Here is a 16,065-nt window from a genome sequence, read left to right as displayed (position 1 = left end):
TACCGCCAGCAAGTCCTCGCGCTTCTTCAGAATTTTCGCTCGTCGTTTGATTGCGACCAACCATCCCTGGGACGTACGGCGACCGTCACTCACAGCATCCACACTGGTTCCCATCCACCATTACGCCAGCGGCCATACCGCGTGTCGGCAGCCGAGCGACAAATCATTACCGAGCAAGTCGACGATATGCTGCATCGTGGCGTCATTCGGCCTTCCCAGAGTCCTTGGGCGTCTCCTGTAGTATTAGTACGCAAGAAGGACGGCTCAATACGCTTCTGTGTGGATTACCGTCGGCTCAATAAGATAACTCGTAAAGATGTGTATCCGCTGCCTCGGATAGATGACGCCCTCGACTCCCTACAAGGCGCGGAGTACTTCTCATCTTTCGATCTTCGCTCCGGCTATTGGCAAGTGCCGATGGCTGAAGACGACTGTGAGAAGACCGCTTTCGTCACGCCCGACGGCTTGTATGAGTTTACCGTAATGCCATTCGGGCTCTGCAACGCGCCCGCTACTTTCGAGCGTATGATGGACACTATCCTTCGTAACTACAAGTGGAAAACATGTCTATGCTATCTTGATGATATTGTCGTGTTTTCGCCCGATTTCCCGACGCACCTCGTTCGCTTGCGTGAGATCCTGACGTGTATCACCTCTGCCGGCCTCCAATTCAACATCAAAAAGTGCCGTTTTGCTGCCCGCAAGTTAACAATATTGGGACACGTTGTTTCGAAGTATGGTGTACTTCCTGACCCAGCCAAGCTTCGCGCGGTCGCAGAGTTTCCGATGCCCACCACTCTTAAGGCACTCCGCAGCTTTATAGGGCTCTGCTCTTACTTTCGGCGTTTTGTGCGCAATTTTGCCACTATTATCGCACCACTGACCAATTTGCTTACGGCTAGCAGCGGCATCTCCGCGTGGTCAACTTCGTGTGACGACGCCTTCAAGCAACTACGTCGTCTACTTACTTCGCCGCCGATTCTTCGACACTACGATCCGACAGCGCCCACAGAGCTACACACGGACGCCAGTGGCATCGGACTTGGTGCAGTCCTAGCGCAACGGAAAGACGGCTACGATGAGTACGTCGTCGCATATGCGAGTCGCACTTTAAAGAAGGCAGAAGCCAACTACTCTGTCACAGAGAAAGAGTGCTTGGCCATTATTTGGGCTCTCGTCAAATTTCGTCCGTACCTATATGGTCGCCCTTTTGACATTGTTACCGACCACCACGCCCTTTGCTGGCTGTCCTCGTTGAAAGATCCGTCAGGTCGCCTCGGCCGCTGGGCACTTCGCTTACAAGAATATAACATCCGCGTTGTCTACCGATCGGGCCGAAAGCACTCCGACGCCGATGCGCTTTCCCGATCACCGCTACCTTCCGATGTGGCTTCAGTGTCAACGCCCTTCGCATCCATGTCGACGATCAACGTCGCTGATATGCCGGCCGAGCAGCGTAAGGATCCCCTGCTTTCAACTATGCTGAATTTCCTCCACGATCCCTCCGTCACACCCTCTTCTCGAACACTTCGTCGCCAAGCCGCTCACTTTGCTGTCCACGACAACGTCCTTTACCGCAGAAATTATTTGCCTGATGGTCGCAAATGGCTGCTTGTGATACCACGACACATGCGTACTGACATATGCGCTTATTTCCATGACGCTCCTCATAATGGTCACGCCAGCGTTCTGAAAACGTACACTCGGCTGAGGCAGCGTTTCTACTGGCACGGCATGTATCACTTCGTGCGCCAGTACGTACGCGCTTGCACGGCGTGCCAAAGGCGTAAAATTCAACAGCGCCCTCCTGGCGAGTTACAGCCGCTCCCCTGCCCGGCCCGGCCATTTGATCGCGTCGGCATAGACCTATACGGGCCACTTCCCTACAGTTCCTCGGGTAACCGATGGATAATTGTAGGCGTCGACCACTTGACGCGCTACGCCGAGACTGCCGCACTTCCGGCGGCTTCTGCGCGTGACGTTGCCTTCTTCATCTTGCGGAACTTCGTTCTTCGACATGGAGCACCACGCGAACTGCTCAGCGACCGGGGGCGTGTGTTCCTGTCCGAAGTAATACAAGCCCTTCTCGCTGCATGCAGCATCGTTCACCGCAAGTCTACCGCCTACCATCCGCAAACGAACGGCTTCACAGAGAGGTTCAACCGCACACTCGGTGACATGTTGACTATGTACGTTGCCTCGGACCACAGTAACTGGGACACTGTTTTGCCGTTCGTCACGTATGCCTATAATACCGCCACACAAGCTACCACTGGCTTTTCGCCATTCTTTCTGTAATATGGCCGCGAGCCCTCGTGTACAATGGACACCCTGCTCCCATACCGACCCGACGCTTCTGAATGCACGCCAGTGTCTGAAGCCGCCAAATACGCAGAGGACTGTAGGCAGCTCGCCCGTACCCTTACGACCGCCGCCCAAGGTCGCCAAAAGCTGCGGCATGACAGTAACGTGCCTACACCACATTTTCCGCCTGGTTCCCTTGTTTGGTTGTGGATCCCACCTCACAGCCCTGGCCTTTCAACCAAACTTCTTGCACGCTATGATGGTCCCTACCGCGTCATCGACTGTACCTCGGCTGTCAACTACGTTGTCGAGCCTGTGACGCCATCACACGACCTTAGACATCGCGGACGTGACACGGTTCATGTCAGCCGACTTAAGCCATACTATGACCCCCTGATCCTACCTACGCCGTAGGTCGCCAGGATGGCTCATCTTCTCTCCCGGGGGCCGTTGTAGTGAAGAAGAGGAAGAAGTGCTCTTGCGTCTGTCGCTGTGCGCACCATCAGCGTTCGTGGACTGCCTCGATTGCGTCAGACGTCTAATAAATCGTCATATCACAATATATATATACATATATATATATATATATATATATATATATATATATATATATATATATATATATCATAAGAAGCCAACAAAGAATGACACCAAGGACGACATAGGGGAAATTACTTGTACTTACTAATTGAAATACAGAAAATGATACATAAATAAAAAAGAAAACGGACGAAAAAACAACTGTCCCCAGGTGGGGAACGAACCCACGTCTTCGTATTACGCGTGCGATGTTCTCACCATTGGGCTACTGCGGAGCCGTTTTCCCATCCGCTTTCTGGGGTATTTATGTTTTTTTTACAACTTGAACTAGCCCTGCGAGTGTTAGCCAGCGCCACCACCCACAAACGGTAGTGGTGCTGGCTAACACTTAATTTATCATCTTCTTTATTTCAATTATTAAGTACAAGTAATTTCCCCTGTGTTGTCCTTGGTGTCATAGTTCGTTGGTTTCTTATGATGAGATTTAAAAAAAAATCGGGCCCCTCGGTTCCCTTTCTTCTCGTTCATTACATAACGAGGGCTCGAATCCGGCATCATTGGTGCCTTCTGGTAGCGTATGTGGGTTTATTGACCAGCTACCATCACCGAAAACGATCACGTGCTCGTGATGCCTGCGGCAGAAAGGATGTTCCACATCCGCCCCTAGGTTTGTGGGTGGTGGCACTGGCTAACACTCCCAGGGTTAGTTCAAGTTGTAAAAAACATAAATACCCCAGAAAGCGGATGGGAAAATGGCTCCGCGGTACCTCAATGGTGAGAGCATCGCACGCGTAATGCGAAGACGTGCATTCGTTCCCCACCTGCGGACAGTTTTCTCATGCGTTTTCATTTCCATTAATTTATCATTTTCTTTAATTCAATGAGTGGGTACAAGTAATTTCCCCTATGTTGTCCCTGGTGTAATTGTTGGTTGGCTTCTGATGATATGACTAATAAAAATCGGGCCCCTCGGTTCCCTTTCTTCTCGTTCATTACATAACGAGGGCTCGAATCCGGCAACATTGGTGACTTCAGGTAGCATATGTGGGTTTATTGACCAGATGTCATCACCCAAAAAGATCACATGCTCGTGACGCCTGCGGCAGAAAGGATGTTCCACATCCGTCCTAGGTTTGTGGGTGGTGGCGCTGGCTAACACTCCCAGGGTTAGTTAAAGTTCTGAAAAATATAAATAACCCAGATAGCGGATGGGAAAACGGCTCCGCGGTAGCTCAATGGTGAGAGCATCGCACGCGAAATGCGAAGACGTGGGTTCGTTCCCCACCTGCGGACAGTTGTTTTTTCATCCGTTTTCATTTCCAATACTTTATCATTTTCTTTAATTCAATTAGTAAGTACAAGTAATCCCTTATGTTGTCCTTGGTGTCATTGTTTGTTGGCATCTTATGATAGGAATAATAAAAATCGGGCCCCTCGGTTCCCTTTCTTCTCATTCATTACATAATGAGGGCTCGAATCCGGCAACATTGGTGCCTTCAGGTAGCATATGTGGCTTTATTGACCAGATGCCATCACCCAAAAAGATAACGTGCTCGTCACGCCTGCGGCAGAAAGGATGTTCTACATCAGCCCCTAGGTTTGTGGGTGGTGGCGCTGGATAACACTCTTATGGTTAGTTCAAGGTGTAAAAAACATACAGACACTAGAAAGCGGATGGGAAAATTGCTCCGCGGTAGCTCAACGGTGAGAGCAACGCACGCGTAATGCAAAGACGTGGGTTCGTTCCCCACCTGTGGACAGTTGTTTTTTCATCGGTTTCACTTCCATTAATTTATCATTTGCTTTAATTCAATTAGTAAGTACAAGTGATTTTCTCTATGTTGTCCTTGGTGGCATTGTATGTGGACTTCTTATGATATGATTATTAAAAATCGGGCCCCTCGGTTCCCTATATACTCCTTCATATATATATATATATATATATATATATATATATATATACGGGTGAATACCTCAGAGATAACATTGCACCAAAGCGACTGCAACACTTTGGCAGTCCCAGAAGTAAGCCGGCTTATGTGAGGCAATTAAAAAAATTCATTAATATAAACAGGACGTGGAGGGTCTGCAATTCACTAGGCTAACAATCCTCAATAATTCAAACAAACGCATGTATCTGAAATTCACAGGGCCTCTTATGTTATCCCTAAGACGACTTGAAGGCGAAAGCCCAAGTGCCGATGCAATAAAGACAGACACATGACGTGCACATACCCCTTAATTCGCTTAGTAATCTCTCCTAATTAGCTTAACAATCCTCTTATTTCGTTTAGCCTTCCCCCTTATTCTCTTAGTCGACTTCCCTAAGTCATCAGTCTTAATTGTTTTACTCAGCTTCTTAATCTGACTAGTCTAATACGCTTCGTGGTCCACTTAATCCACGTTATCACCCATCTTAAGTGGGCTTATCATCCGCCTTGCTTGTTTACATCCTATGAGCCATTGGTGACGATAGTGTTTGTACCTTCCATGTTGTGTACGTGTTTTCGCTCAAAGACATTGAAGGTCAACTGAACGATGAGACATATAAGGTTTTCACCTTGATAAAAGCAACCGCTTGGGGGGCTGTTCTTTCGCCGTATAGTCTTCACGCACATACGAGGCAGTTTCACCGAATTAATACCCCGTACACCAAGTATTTTCAGCTTGTCTGTCCTAAACCATCTTTGACAATGACTATATAGTCCCAAAAGACTAAGTATATGAGATGTCAGGGATTTTCGCTAAGATGAAGAATGAGGCTACTCCCTCGCGTACACTTTTCTCGTGCCAACATCAACTTGTTCTTTGGGATGATCGTCGCTTGTTGATGATTATGATTCCCATGCAATTACACAGACCCACAGTATTGGATAGTACATGTAGTGTACCCGTGTGTTGATTATGATTATGACTTTCATTTATAGCATATACCCACAACGGGGTTCGTACATAACTTGCAAACACCAACTAGCTTCGAGATGATCACCTCGTTTTGATGATTATTGTCACGTAGTAGCGACGGTGAATAAAAAATGCACAAAACTGTGAATGAGAAAACGGACTTTATTGGGCGAATCTGTGCTCACAAAAGTAAGTTGCACTCGAACCAAAGGACAGCGGCGAACACAGTCGGCGATCGTCGAAATCTGATCAGCGGCGTAACACGTCGGCGTTTATACATGAGTCATCGAAGGTTCCAGATTATTCCCTGGTGCCCGCGCGTCTTCTAGAAAGTTCAAGACAATTCCCGTCGCTCATACAATCAGATTACAGAAGCCTCGGTGACAAGAAACAACGAATAGAAGCATCGATAACGTTCGAGAAACTTCTGATACATGCAGGCGCGTCCTGTGCCTATAGCGATAACGTTTAACATTTGTTAGCCATTGAAAAGTGGTCACCGGTGAAAGATAAACATGTATATATGGCAATACCCTGCCCTTAAAAAGCATCGCCTGGATGGTACAAACACGAAAGCAAAACAAAACCACGCGTACAATGAGAGAAATAAACAATAACAAAGCAATAAAGTACCTAAGTTCATCAGCGGGCGTAGAAAGGCTTAAGACGCCCCACGTGGATGACTTCAGGTCGTCCTGTGCCTATAGCGATAACGTTTAACATTTGTTAGCCATTGAAAAGTGGTCACCGGTGAAAGATAAACATGTATACATGTCAATACCCTCCCCTTAAAAAGCATCGCCACGATGCTACAAACACGAAAGCAAAACAAACCCACGCGTACAGTGAGAGAAAAAAAGCTATAACAAAGCAATAAAGTACCTAAGTTCATCAGCGGGCGTAGAAAGGCTTAAGACGCCCCACTTGGATGACTTCAGGTTGTGCCCGGCTCCGCTGTGATTGCGAAAAGCCGTCTGGCACGACCTCATAGTCCAGTGCGCCAATACGTCGGATAATCTTATCTGGCCCGAAAAAGCGACGTAAAAGTTTCTCGCTAAGTCCTCGTCGGCCTATCGCAGTCCAGACCCAAACATGGTCACCGGGCTGGTACTCGACGTAGCGTCAAGGAAGTTGGTGTGTCGGCTGTCGGTCCTCAGCTGGTTCTTGATGCGCAGGTGGGCGAGCTGTCGACCTTCTTCGGCATGCTGCCAATAGGTGCAACGTCGAAGTTTATTCGTCTCTGACGTCCGGTAGCATGGCGTCAACCGCCCTTGCCGGGTTCCTTCCGTAGACCAAGTTGAACGGCGCCTTGTACACCCGTGAGCAAAAGTATACGGACCAGGGGTTTTGCTGTAAAGCTGATTTTTTCCTCCGCCTGTGAACGCAACTTGAAATTAAGGACTGCAGTCCAAACTTTTCATTGACAACTTTTCAGTGTACCCAATACTTCCAGTTATGCTTGTTAATTACGAAGAAATTAAGTTTTTTCGGTGACCCTGTGGTCCGTATACTTTTGCTCACGGGTGTACGTCGTTTCTTGCACGGCCGTGTTGTATGCGAAGGTCACGTATGGAAGGATGGCATCCCACGTCTTGTGTTTGACGTCGACATACATTGCTAGCATGTCGGCGATGGTCTTATTTAGCCGCTCGGTGAGGCCATTCGTTTGTGGGTGGTAGGCGCTGGTCCGGAGATGGCTTGTCTCGCTGTATCGTGGGATGGCTTGAGTTAGTTCTACTATAAGGGCCATACCTCTGTCGGTGATGAGGACGTCTGGGGCGCCGTGACGCAGGAGGATGTTCTCAACGAAGAATCGGGCTACCTCGGTGGCACGGCCTTTGGGCAAGGCTTTTGTTTCGGCGTAGAGGATAAAGTAGTCCGTAGCTACGACGATCCATTTATTCCCGGACGTCGTCGCCGGAAAAGGCCCTAGTAAGTCCAGTCGGCGAGGTGGCTTGATCGGCTGTAGAAGTCCGCCTGGCCTTGTCGGTGGTGTTTTGCGTCGCTGACAGTCTCGGAATGTCCTTACGTAATGGCCGACGTCGGCAGAGAGGCGATGCCAGTACAATTTTTCTTGTATCCTCGCAAGCGTGCGGGAAAGACCGAGGTGTCCAGCCATTGCGTCGTCATGGAGAGCTAGCAGAACCCCGGGACGCAATGCTGAGGGTACCACGAGGAGATAGTTAGCTCGGAGTGGCGAGAAGTTCTTCTTTAGGAGAATGTCGTTTTGCAAGAGAAATGACGCCAATCCTCGCCTGAACACCTTCGGCGCAGTGACGGTCTTGCCTTCCAGGTAGTCTACAAGTCTCCTAAGTTCGGGGTCGACTCGCTGTTCTTCGGCGAATTCGTCGGCACTGATGGGTCCCAAGAAAGTGTCGTCAACCTGGTCGTCCTGTGGCAGGGGTTCGACGGGGGGTGCGAGAAAAGCAGTCGGCGTCAGAGTGCTTTCGCCCGGACTTGTAAACGACGGTGATGTCGAATGCTTGAAGTGTCAGACTCCATCGTGCGAGGCGACCTGAAGGAACCTTCAAGTTAGCTAGCCAACACAAGGCTAAGTTCCCTAAGTAGGGAACACGAAACTAAGTTCCCTAAGTAGCCCAGATGATGGCGAGGCAGTCCATTTCGGTTATGGAATAATTTGCTTCCACCTTCGATAGCGACCGGCTAGCGTAACTTACAACCCTTTCTAGTCCGTTAGTCCTCTGCGCAAGCACGGCGCCGAGTCCTATGCTGCTTGCGTCGGTGTGGACTTCGGTATTGGCGTTTTCGTCGGAATGCGCAAGTAGCGGCGGCGATTGCAGGCGTCGCTTCAGTTATTCAAATGCTTCGACTTGCGGCATCTCCCACTTGAACTCGACGGCGGCCTTCTTGCGGTACGTCAGTGTCTCGGCGATCCGTGAAAAGCCCTTGACGAAGCGCCTGCTATAGGCGCACAGTCCAAGGAATATACGCACTGCCTTCTTATCGGCGGGCGGAGGAAAGTCAGTGATGGCCGCCGTTTTTTGTGGGTCAGGGCACACTCCAGGCTTGTTGAGGACGTGGCCCAAAAACGTGAGCTCCTCGCATGCGAAGCGGCACTTTTCTGGCTTCAACGTGAGCCCGGAAGCCTTGATTGCTTGAAGAACTGCTTCAATGCGCCGGAGGTGTTCCTGGAAGCTTGAGGCAAACACAATGACGTCGTCCACATAGACGAGGCAAGTCTGCCACTTCAAGCCTGCTAGAACTGTATCCATGACGCGTTGGAAAGTCGCAGGTGCCGAGCAAAGACCAAACGGCAAGACCTTTAACTCGAACAGTCCGTCTGGTGTTATAAAGGCAGTCTTCTCCCGGTCCTACTCGTCGACTTCGATTTGCCAGTAGCCGGTTTTGAGGTCCATCGACGAAAAATACTTTGCTTTGCAGAGTCTATCCAACGGAGAGGGTATAGGTCCTTCGTGATCTTGTTGAGGCGACGATAATCGACGCAGAAACGTAGGGTTCCATCCTTCTTCTTCACTAACACCATGGCGGACGCTCACGGACTCTTGGACGGCTTGGGCGTCGTGTAGCATTTCGTTGACTTGCCTTATGGCCTCCCGTGCGCGGGCCGAAATTCAGTACGGACTCTGACGGAGTGGGCGGACATATTCGTCGGTTATGATGCGGTACTTGGCGATGGGGGTTTGTGGAACTTTTGACGACGACGAGAAGCAGTCCTTCTATTGCAGGAGCAGATTAGAATTTATTCGCTGTAATATATTTACCAAAATTAGACATTTGCTAAATTTATTCACTTAGCACGTATATAAAATCTGCCCGACTCTTGGCCGATCCCCGTGAGTGGCTATGCGCCAAAGAAAAGGTCATCATCATCATTATCAGCAGATCTTTCAGCTCTTCTTTCTTATGATTGGGAAGGTTCTGATTGACGTCGTAAGGTGGTTCAGCTACTACAGTCGTCGTTTGAGGTATACTAGAATCCGTGAAGCCCGAATAACTGCTGGCTTGTACTATTTCGTCGACATATGCGACCGTGGTGCCTTTGTTAATGTGCTTGTATTCGTGGCTGAAGTTCGTGAGCATCACTCTTGCTTTCCCTTCCCGTAGCTCAGCTATGCCTCTAGCAACGCAAATTATCACGGTCGAGTGGTAAGTGATGACCGCCCTCGATGACGCCCTCCATGTCTTCAGGAACTTCGCTACCGACGGAAATCATTAGGCTGGAGCGAGTGGGAACGGTGGCTTGTTCTTCCAGCACATTCAAAGCATGGTAACTGATGTTTGTATCTGGTGGTATCGCGTTGTGCGTTGAAAGCGTTATCGACTTGGACCTTAAGTCGATGACTGTACCGTGTTGGCCTAAAAAATCCATGCCTAGGATGACATCCCTGAAGCCATGCTGCAGGATTACGAAGCTCGCCGAGTAAGTGCGGTTGTTTACAGTGAGTCGCGCTGTGCAGATTCCAGCCGGCGTTATTAGGCGGCCTCCCGCTGTCCGGATACCGGGTCCTTGCGAGGCCGTTTTCAGCTTCTTCAACTTGGCTGGAACGAGCCACTGAAGACGGAATAGTCGGCTCCAGTGTCGACGATAGCGGTGACGTAATGGCCATCGATTGGCACATCTAGGTCGGCAGACCGTCGTCTGGCGTTACGGCTAAGTCGTGGCGTCAGATCGCGGCTGCGTCAGCTTGCTCCGCTGCTGCTACGTCGCGTCGGAAGGTCTTCTTCCGGCGGCGAAGTGTTGTCGTTAAGGCTATTTCCAGGTGGCGTGCTGATACCGCTTCGTGATGATTCGCAAATCTTCTTCGTCGGCGGCGGGGGATCTTCCGCATTTTTCCGTACAGCAACCGCAGCTCCATCGGTTGTAGGTTTTAGTTTCCAGGGTAAGGGCTTTGAGATCGGCCCCAGGTGGGACCGATGTACTGACGGCGATGCGGCGAGATGTAGCGCCCTGGTGACGGCGAGCGTGAGGGTCATCGTGGTTGCCACTGGGCTGCAGGGAGAGAGTCGGCCATGTCGCGCGGTCGTTCACCTCGCACTGGACGAGGCGGGTTGACGGCCAATCCCCGTAGTCCCATCGCGCGGTACTGGCAGCGGCAGTAGGTGTGGCCGGCTTCTCCACAGTGCTAGCAGAGTGGGCGGTGATCGGGAGTGTGACAAACGTCGGTCTTCCTCGGGCCGCAGCACTGACTGACAGGTGGGTGCGATAACGTCGTCGGCGGCGGTGGTGGCTGCCGAAGGATTCGCGGCGGTGTAGGGTCCTGGCGCTGGTGCTGAGGGGCGATAGCCTGGCATGCAGCAGCGGCGTAGCTCATTGCTTTCGGCTGACGCTGCGGTGGTTCGGGTAGTCCTAGCGATTGCTCGATTTCCTCCCGTATGATATCGGCGGTGGAAGCAATTTGAGGCTGCGACGTTGGTAGCAGCTTTTGCAGCTCTTCACGCACGATCGCCCTGATGGTCTCCCGCATATCGTCCGAAGAGTGTCCTTGGACTTCCGCGTAGTGTGACGTCGAATGGCGATTGTATTGCCGGTTGCGCATGTCCACTGTCTTATCGATGGTCGTAGCCTCCGAGAGAAATTATTGGACTGTCGTTGGCGTATTCCGTATCAGTCCGACGAATAGCTCCTGCTTAACTCCCCGCATGAGCAAGCGAACTTTCTTTTCTTCGGGCATAGCGGGGTTGGCGTGCCGGAACAGCCGAGCAATTTCTTTGGCGTGCATACCGATGCTCTCATTCGGGAACTGTACACGGTTTTCCAGCAAGGCTGCAGCTCTTTCTTCACGGACGACGCTTGTGAAGGTGTCCAGGAATGCGGCTCGGAAGAGGTCCCAGGTTATTAGTGCAGGATCTCTATTCTCGAACCTGGTTCTGGCACCGTCTTCAGGGAAGAAAGAGACATGACAAGTTTTCGTCGCAGTCCCACCTGTTGAACGTAGCGAGCCGGTCATGTGCCTCCAGCCAGCCTTCGGGGTCTTCACCTGGCGAACCCCGGAAAGTCGGCGGCTCTTTGGGTTGTTGCATCTCGACTGCAGATAATGGCACAGGGGCTGTAATGGTAGTTGCTGCCGTGGTCATGACTTTTGTCTTCTTAGTCTGGTCGGGCAGGGGTTGGAACTTCGGTGACAGGTTTAGCAGCCTGCGGCTAGTTCGCAGGTCAAGGTAGGTGTCGATGTCTTCTCGATGGTGTGGGCTTGGCTCACGGCTGGACGGAAAGGGTCTGGTGCAAGGACACAAAAGCACCTCCACCAGATGTCACGTAGTGGCGACGATGAAAAAAACAGTCGTAAAACTGTGAATGATGAAACGGACTTTATTGGGTGAATCTGTGCTCACAAAAGTAAGTTGCACTCGAAGCACAACGTTAGCGGTGAACACAGTCGGCGATCGTCGAAATCTGATTAGCGGCGAAACGCGTCGGGTTATATACACGGGTCATCGAAGGTTCCAGAGTAATCCCTGGTACCTGCGTGTCTTCCAGAAAGTTCTAGGCAATTCGCGTCGCTGATACAATCAGATTACATGAGCGTTGGTGACAAGAGACAACGAATAGAAGCATCGAGAACATTCGAGAAACTTCCGATACATGCAGGCGTGTCCTGTGCCTAGCGATAACGCTTAACATTTGTTAACCGATGAAAAGCGGTCACCGGTGAAAGATAAACATGTATACGTGTCATTATGATGACTCTCATACTAATGGACATAGCTACAATGGCGATCGTTGATGAGTACGTGTCTGTGTGTTGATATTGAAAATGATTCTCATACAATGGCTACATCCCTTTGACTGACTGCCACCTCGGGAGTGGACCGGATTCAACATCGGCGCAGCAGCAAGGAAACGCCACGCTTAGAGCGACCACAGATAAAGGCCAAAACGCTCCCCCCAAGGTAAGCTAGGCCAGCACTGTCTGCCACACAGGTCACAGCACACAACCTAAAGCAACCACAGTGAACAGAGTTAGTTACACTACCATGCACAGCTTCATGCGGGAGCTCCCATCCTTACGTTGTTGTTGCTTCCAAACGTGCTCAGAGACAAGAGCTAGCTGTCATGCTCATTTTCATCGGCTGCATTTTATTTATGGTGCGCCCAGGTGCATGTGCATGTCTCGTTCCTCGTGCTGCGTGCTGCGAAGTTAGAAAACGAGGAGAATAATAAAATATAGCTGATTCTTCCCCTGCCATCGGCCCGAACGGTTCGTTGTTCCTTCGCTCGTCGACTCACGCAGTGTTATAGTGGACGTATACCTCGGTCCCTATACCGTGGTCACCCGGACCTGATCGCAAGACGAGCACCACACCATGGGAGGGACCACGAACGAAAGACCAGCGATCGGCGCAGAGGGCATCGCCACGGTGCAGATTCGCCTGCCATCGTTTTCGCCACAGAATCCGGCAGCCTGCTATACACACGTGGAGGTCACCTTCACCCTTCGGCGCATTACTTCGCAACAAGCGAAGTTCTACCACGCTGTCTCGGCACTCTCAACGGACGTGGTTGCGGAGTTCTACGACATTATGAGCGTGCCCCACAAAACCACCCCCTATGACCACTTTAAAACGAGATTGCGGCACCACATACCTGTGTCTGTGCGCAGGCGTCTTCAGCCGCTTCTCAACGAAGAGGAGCTCGGTGACCGGTGGCCGTCGGATCTGCTGCGTCGCATGCGGTGGCTTCTCAGTGACAGTTGGCTGGACGCAAACAGCCCGCTGCTGCGAGAACTGTTCCTTCAGCGCCTGCCGCAGAACTTGGTTATTGCTTTGGCTACCGCAGCTTGTTCCTCGACAAGCTGGCGGAGGTGACCAATTGCGTCACTAACTATTCAGCAAGAGGTACTGTGGCGACGGCATCTGCCGTTACGCTGACGCAACTCGACGACCGGCAGTCTCGCCTTGACCAAATGATCGATGACTTTGCCGAGATTGTTAATGCACTACGGCCACTGTTCCACCCTCGTCGACGAAACCGCGATTCCCTTTCCAGACTGTCTACTAGGTCTAGCGCCCGTTCAAGCCCTCGTCGCCGCGTATGCTGCTGGTACCACAGCAACTTCGATGCCAGCGCACGTCAGTCCCGTTCCCCTTGCGGCTCGGAGGGAAACAAACCGCAGAACCACTGATGGCGGTCAGTGACTCTTGCCATACGACAAGCCGCGTGTTCTACGTCCCTTACAGGATTGCCGGACATCGATTTCTAGTGGGCAAAGGCGCAGTCGTTCCTGCCGTGTGACTAGACTGGCAGCGGTCTCAGAAGACTGCGGCCCTTCAAGCATCCAACAGCTATGCTATCAACACATATGTTCCGCGCTCTCTTACCATCGACTTGGGTCTTGTCTCCGACGCAGCTTCCGCTAGGTATTTGTCATTGCAGACCTACACATGGTCATATTGGGTGCTGATTTCCTGACCCACTTCGCCATCAGTGTTGATCTCCGCGTTCGTTGACTCGTCGACACGACGACCAGTATGTCTCTACAAGGTATCCTTGCACCTACGACATTAACCACAGGAACGGCGCCTCAGATACCATCATCTATACACGCCTCACTACTGTGAGACTTCCAAGCCATCACGAAACCTTCCAACCTTGAGCTGCCAGTACGTCTCAACGCCACTCATCCCGTTGTCATTACTAGCCCTCCAGTATTTTGCCGACCCAGACGCCTCGCTGGGGACCACCTTGCCATCGCCAAAAGATAATCCGACCACATGCTGCAACTGGGTATCATCCGTCCGTCGTCGAGTAGTTGGTCGTAAGCTCTCCACATGGTTCCCTAGCGGTGATCTGGGGTATAGGCGCCCGTGCGGCGACTACCATGCCTTCAACGCGCACACCGTCCCGGATCGCTATCCCCTCCCTCACATTCATGACTTGTCTGCCAACCTAGTGGGACCGGTTATATTTAGCAAGATTGATTTACTAAAGGCCTACCATCAAATTCCGGCTGAGCCAGCAGATCTCCCCAAGACTGCAATTGTGACACCATTCGGGCTTTTTGAGTGCGTTCGCATGCCATTCGGGTTGAGTAACGCTGCTCAGGCGTTCCAGAGGTTCATCAACGAGGTAACCAGGATACTCCCCTATGCATTTGCATATCTGGACGACCTCCTGGTGGCTAGTGCTTTCCATGAACAGCATCGTGACCATTTACTCCTTGCGCTCCAAGTCTTGCGCGACTTTCCTCGCCCAACATCAATCCGAAAGCTCCGGACTTCTTTGGGCAGCTCGATTTCCACCACCGTTTTCTTCCCAACATCGCCCGCATTATCATACCACTCACTGACCTACTCAAGACCACGAAAGCTCCGTCCTCCACACTGACTTGGACGTCTGACGCCGAAACGTCCTTACAAGCTGCCAAAAACGCATTGGCGGATGCCGGTCTGCTGGTGCACAAGTGCAGAGCGGGTGCACTGCTTTGCACGTTGCACAAATGCAAAAGTACGGCTGTCGGCGTGGTGTTACAGCAGTTGCAGCGCAACTTCTGGTACCCACTCGGGCTTTTCTCGGAGAAACTGAAACCTGCAGAAACGCGACACAGAACGTTCGGTCGTGAGCCGCTGGAAGTATACTTAGGCAATGGATATTTCCGACACCTACTGGAAGGCTCAAGCTTTCATGTGCTCACGGACCACAAGCCTTTGACACTCGCTTTTGGCGGTAATCACAACACTTATAACGCACGAGAAATGCGGTACCTAAGTTTATCTCCGAATTCAACGTGGGCGTTCGGTACATCGAAGGCCCAGTCAATGCGGCCGCGGATTCTTTCTCCCGTATTGACGCATTATCAACGCCCACGCTTGACTTGGAAGAAATCGCCGCGGTGCAACTTACAGACGTCGAACTTCGGAACATCCACGTATCCAACACGTCACTGGCGCTGTCCGACGTTTTGCTTCCTTTTTCTTCGGGCACCATCGCTTCTCACGGGGTCAAACACGTCCGTTCGTCTCACTCCTGCTCAACAAGCTTCACGACAAGCTTCACGGCGCAAGTCATCTCGGAGTTCGTGCTACGCAGCGTCTTGTTACGACCCGCTTTGTGTGACCGAGTATGAACTATTACGTGCGTCGCTGGGCACGTGAATGCCTTCACTGTCAACGCTCCAAGACGACATGACACACGAAATCTCCAATTCACTTCTTTCACCCACCAGACGCTCGGTTCGATCCCATTCACATCGATACCGTTAGTCCATTCCCTACATCCAAAGGTGATCGCTATATTCTCACTTGTGTGTACCGTGGCTTCAGCGTTTGTCAGTGCCTGGATCTCACGCTTCGGATGCCCCAGCGTTGTTTCCACAGATCGCGGCTTACAGTTTGAAT

The 16,065-nt window shown here is 51.2% G+C and overlaps 1 non-coding gene across 1 annotated transcript; it reads left to right on the top strand.

Annotated features, from left to right (window-relative positions):
- The first annotated feature begins 4,065 nt into the window (after positions 1-4,065).
- On the top strand, positions 4,066-4,137 carry Trnas-cga (transfer RNA serine (anticodon CGA)). Its single transcript has one exon. It is a non-coding gene; the product is annotated as a tRNA-Ser (tRNA).
- The last annotated feature ends 11,928 nt before the right edge of the window (positions 4,138-16,065 follow it).

The sequence above is a fragment of the Dermacentor silvarum genome, chromosome 5, assembly GCF_013339745.2.
Source record: "Dermacentor silvarum isolate Dsil-2018 chromosome 5, BIME_Dsil_1.4, whole genome shotgun sequence".
In the NCBI taxonomy this organism is placed as follows: Eukaryota; Metazoa; Arthropoda; class Arachnida; order Ixodida; family Ixodidae; genus Dermacentor; species Dermacentor silvarum.
This window is presented reverse-complemented; position numbering and strand designations above follow the sequence as displayed.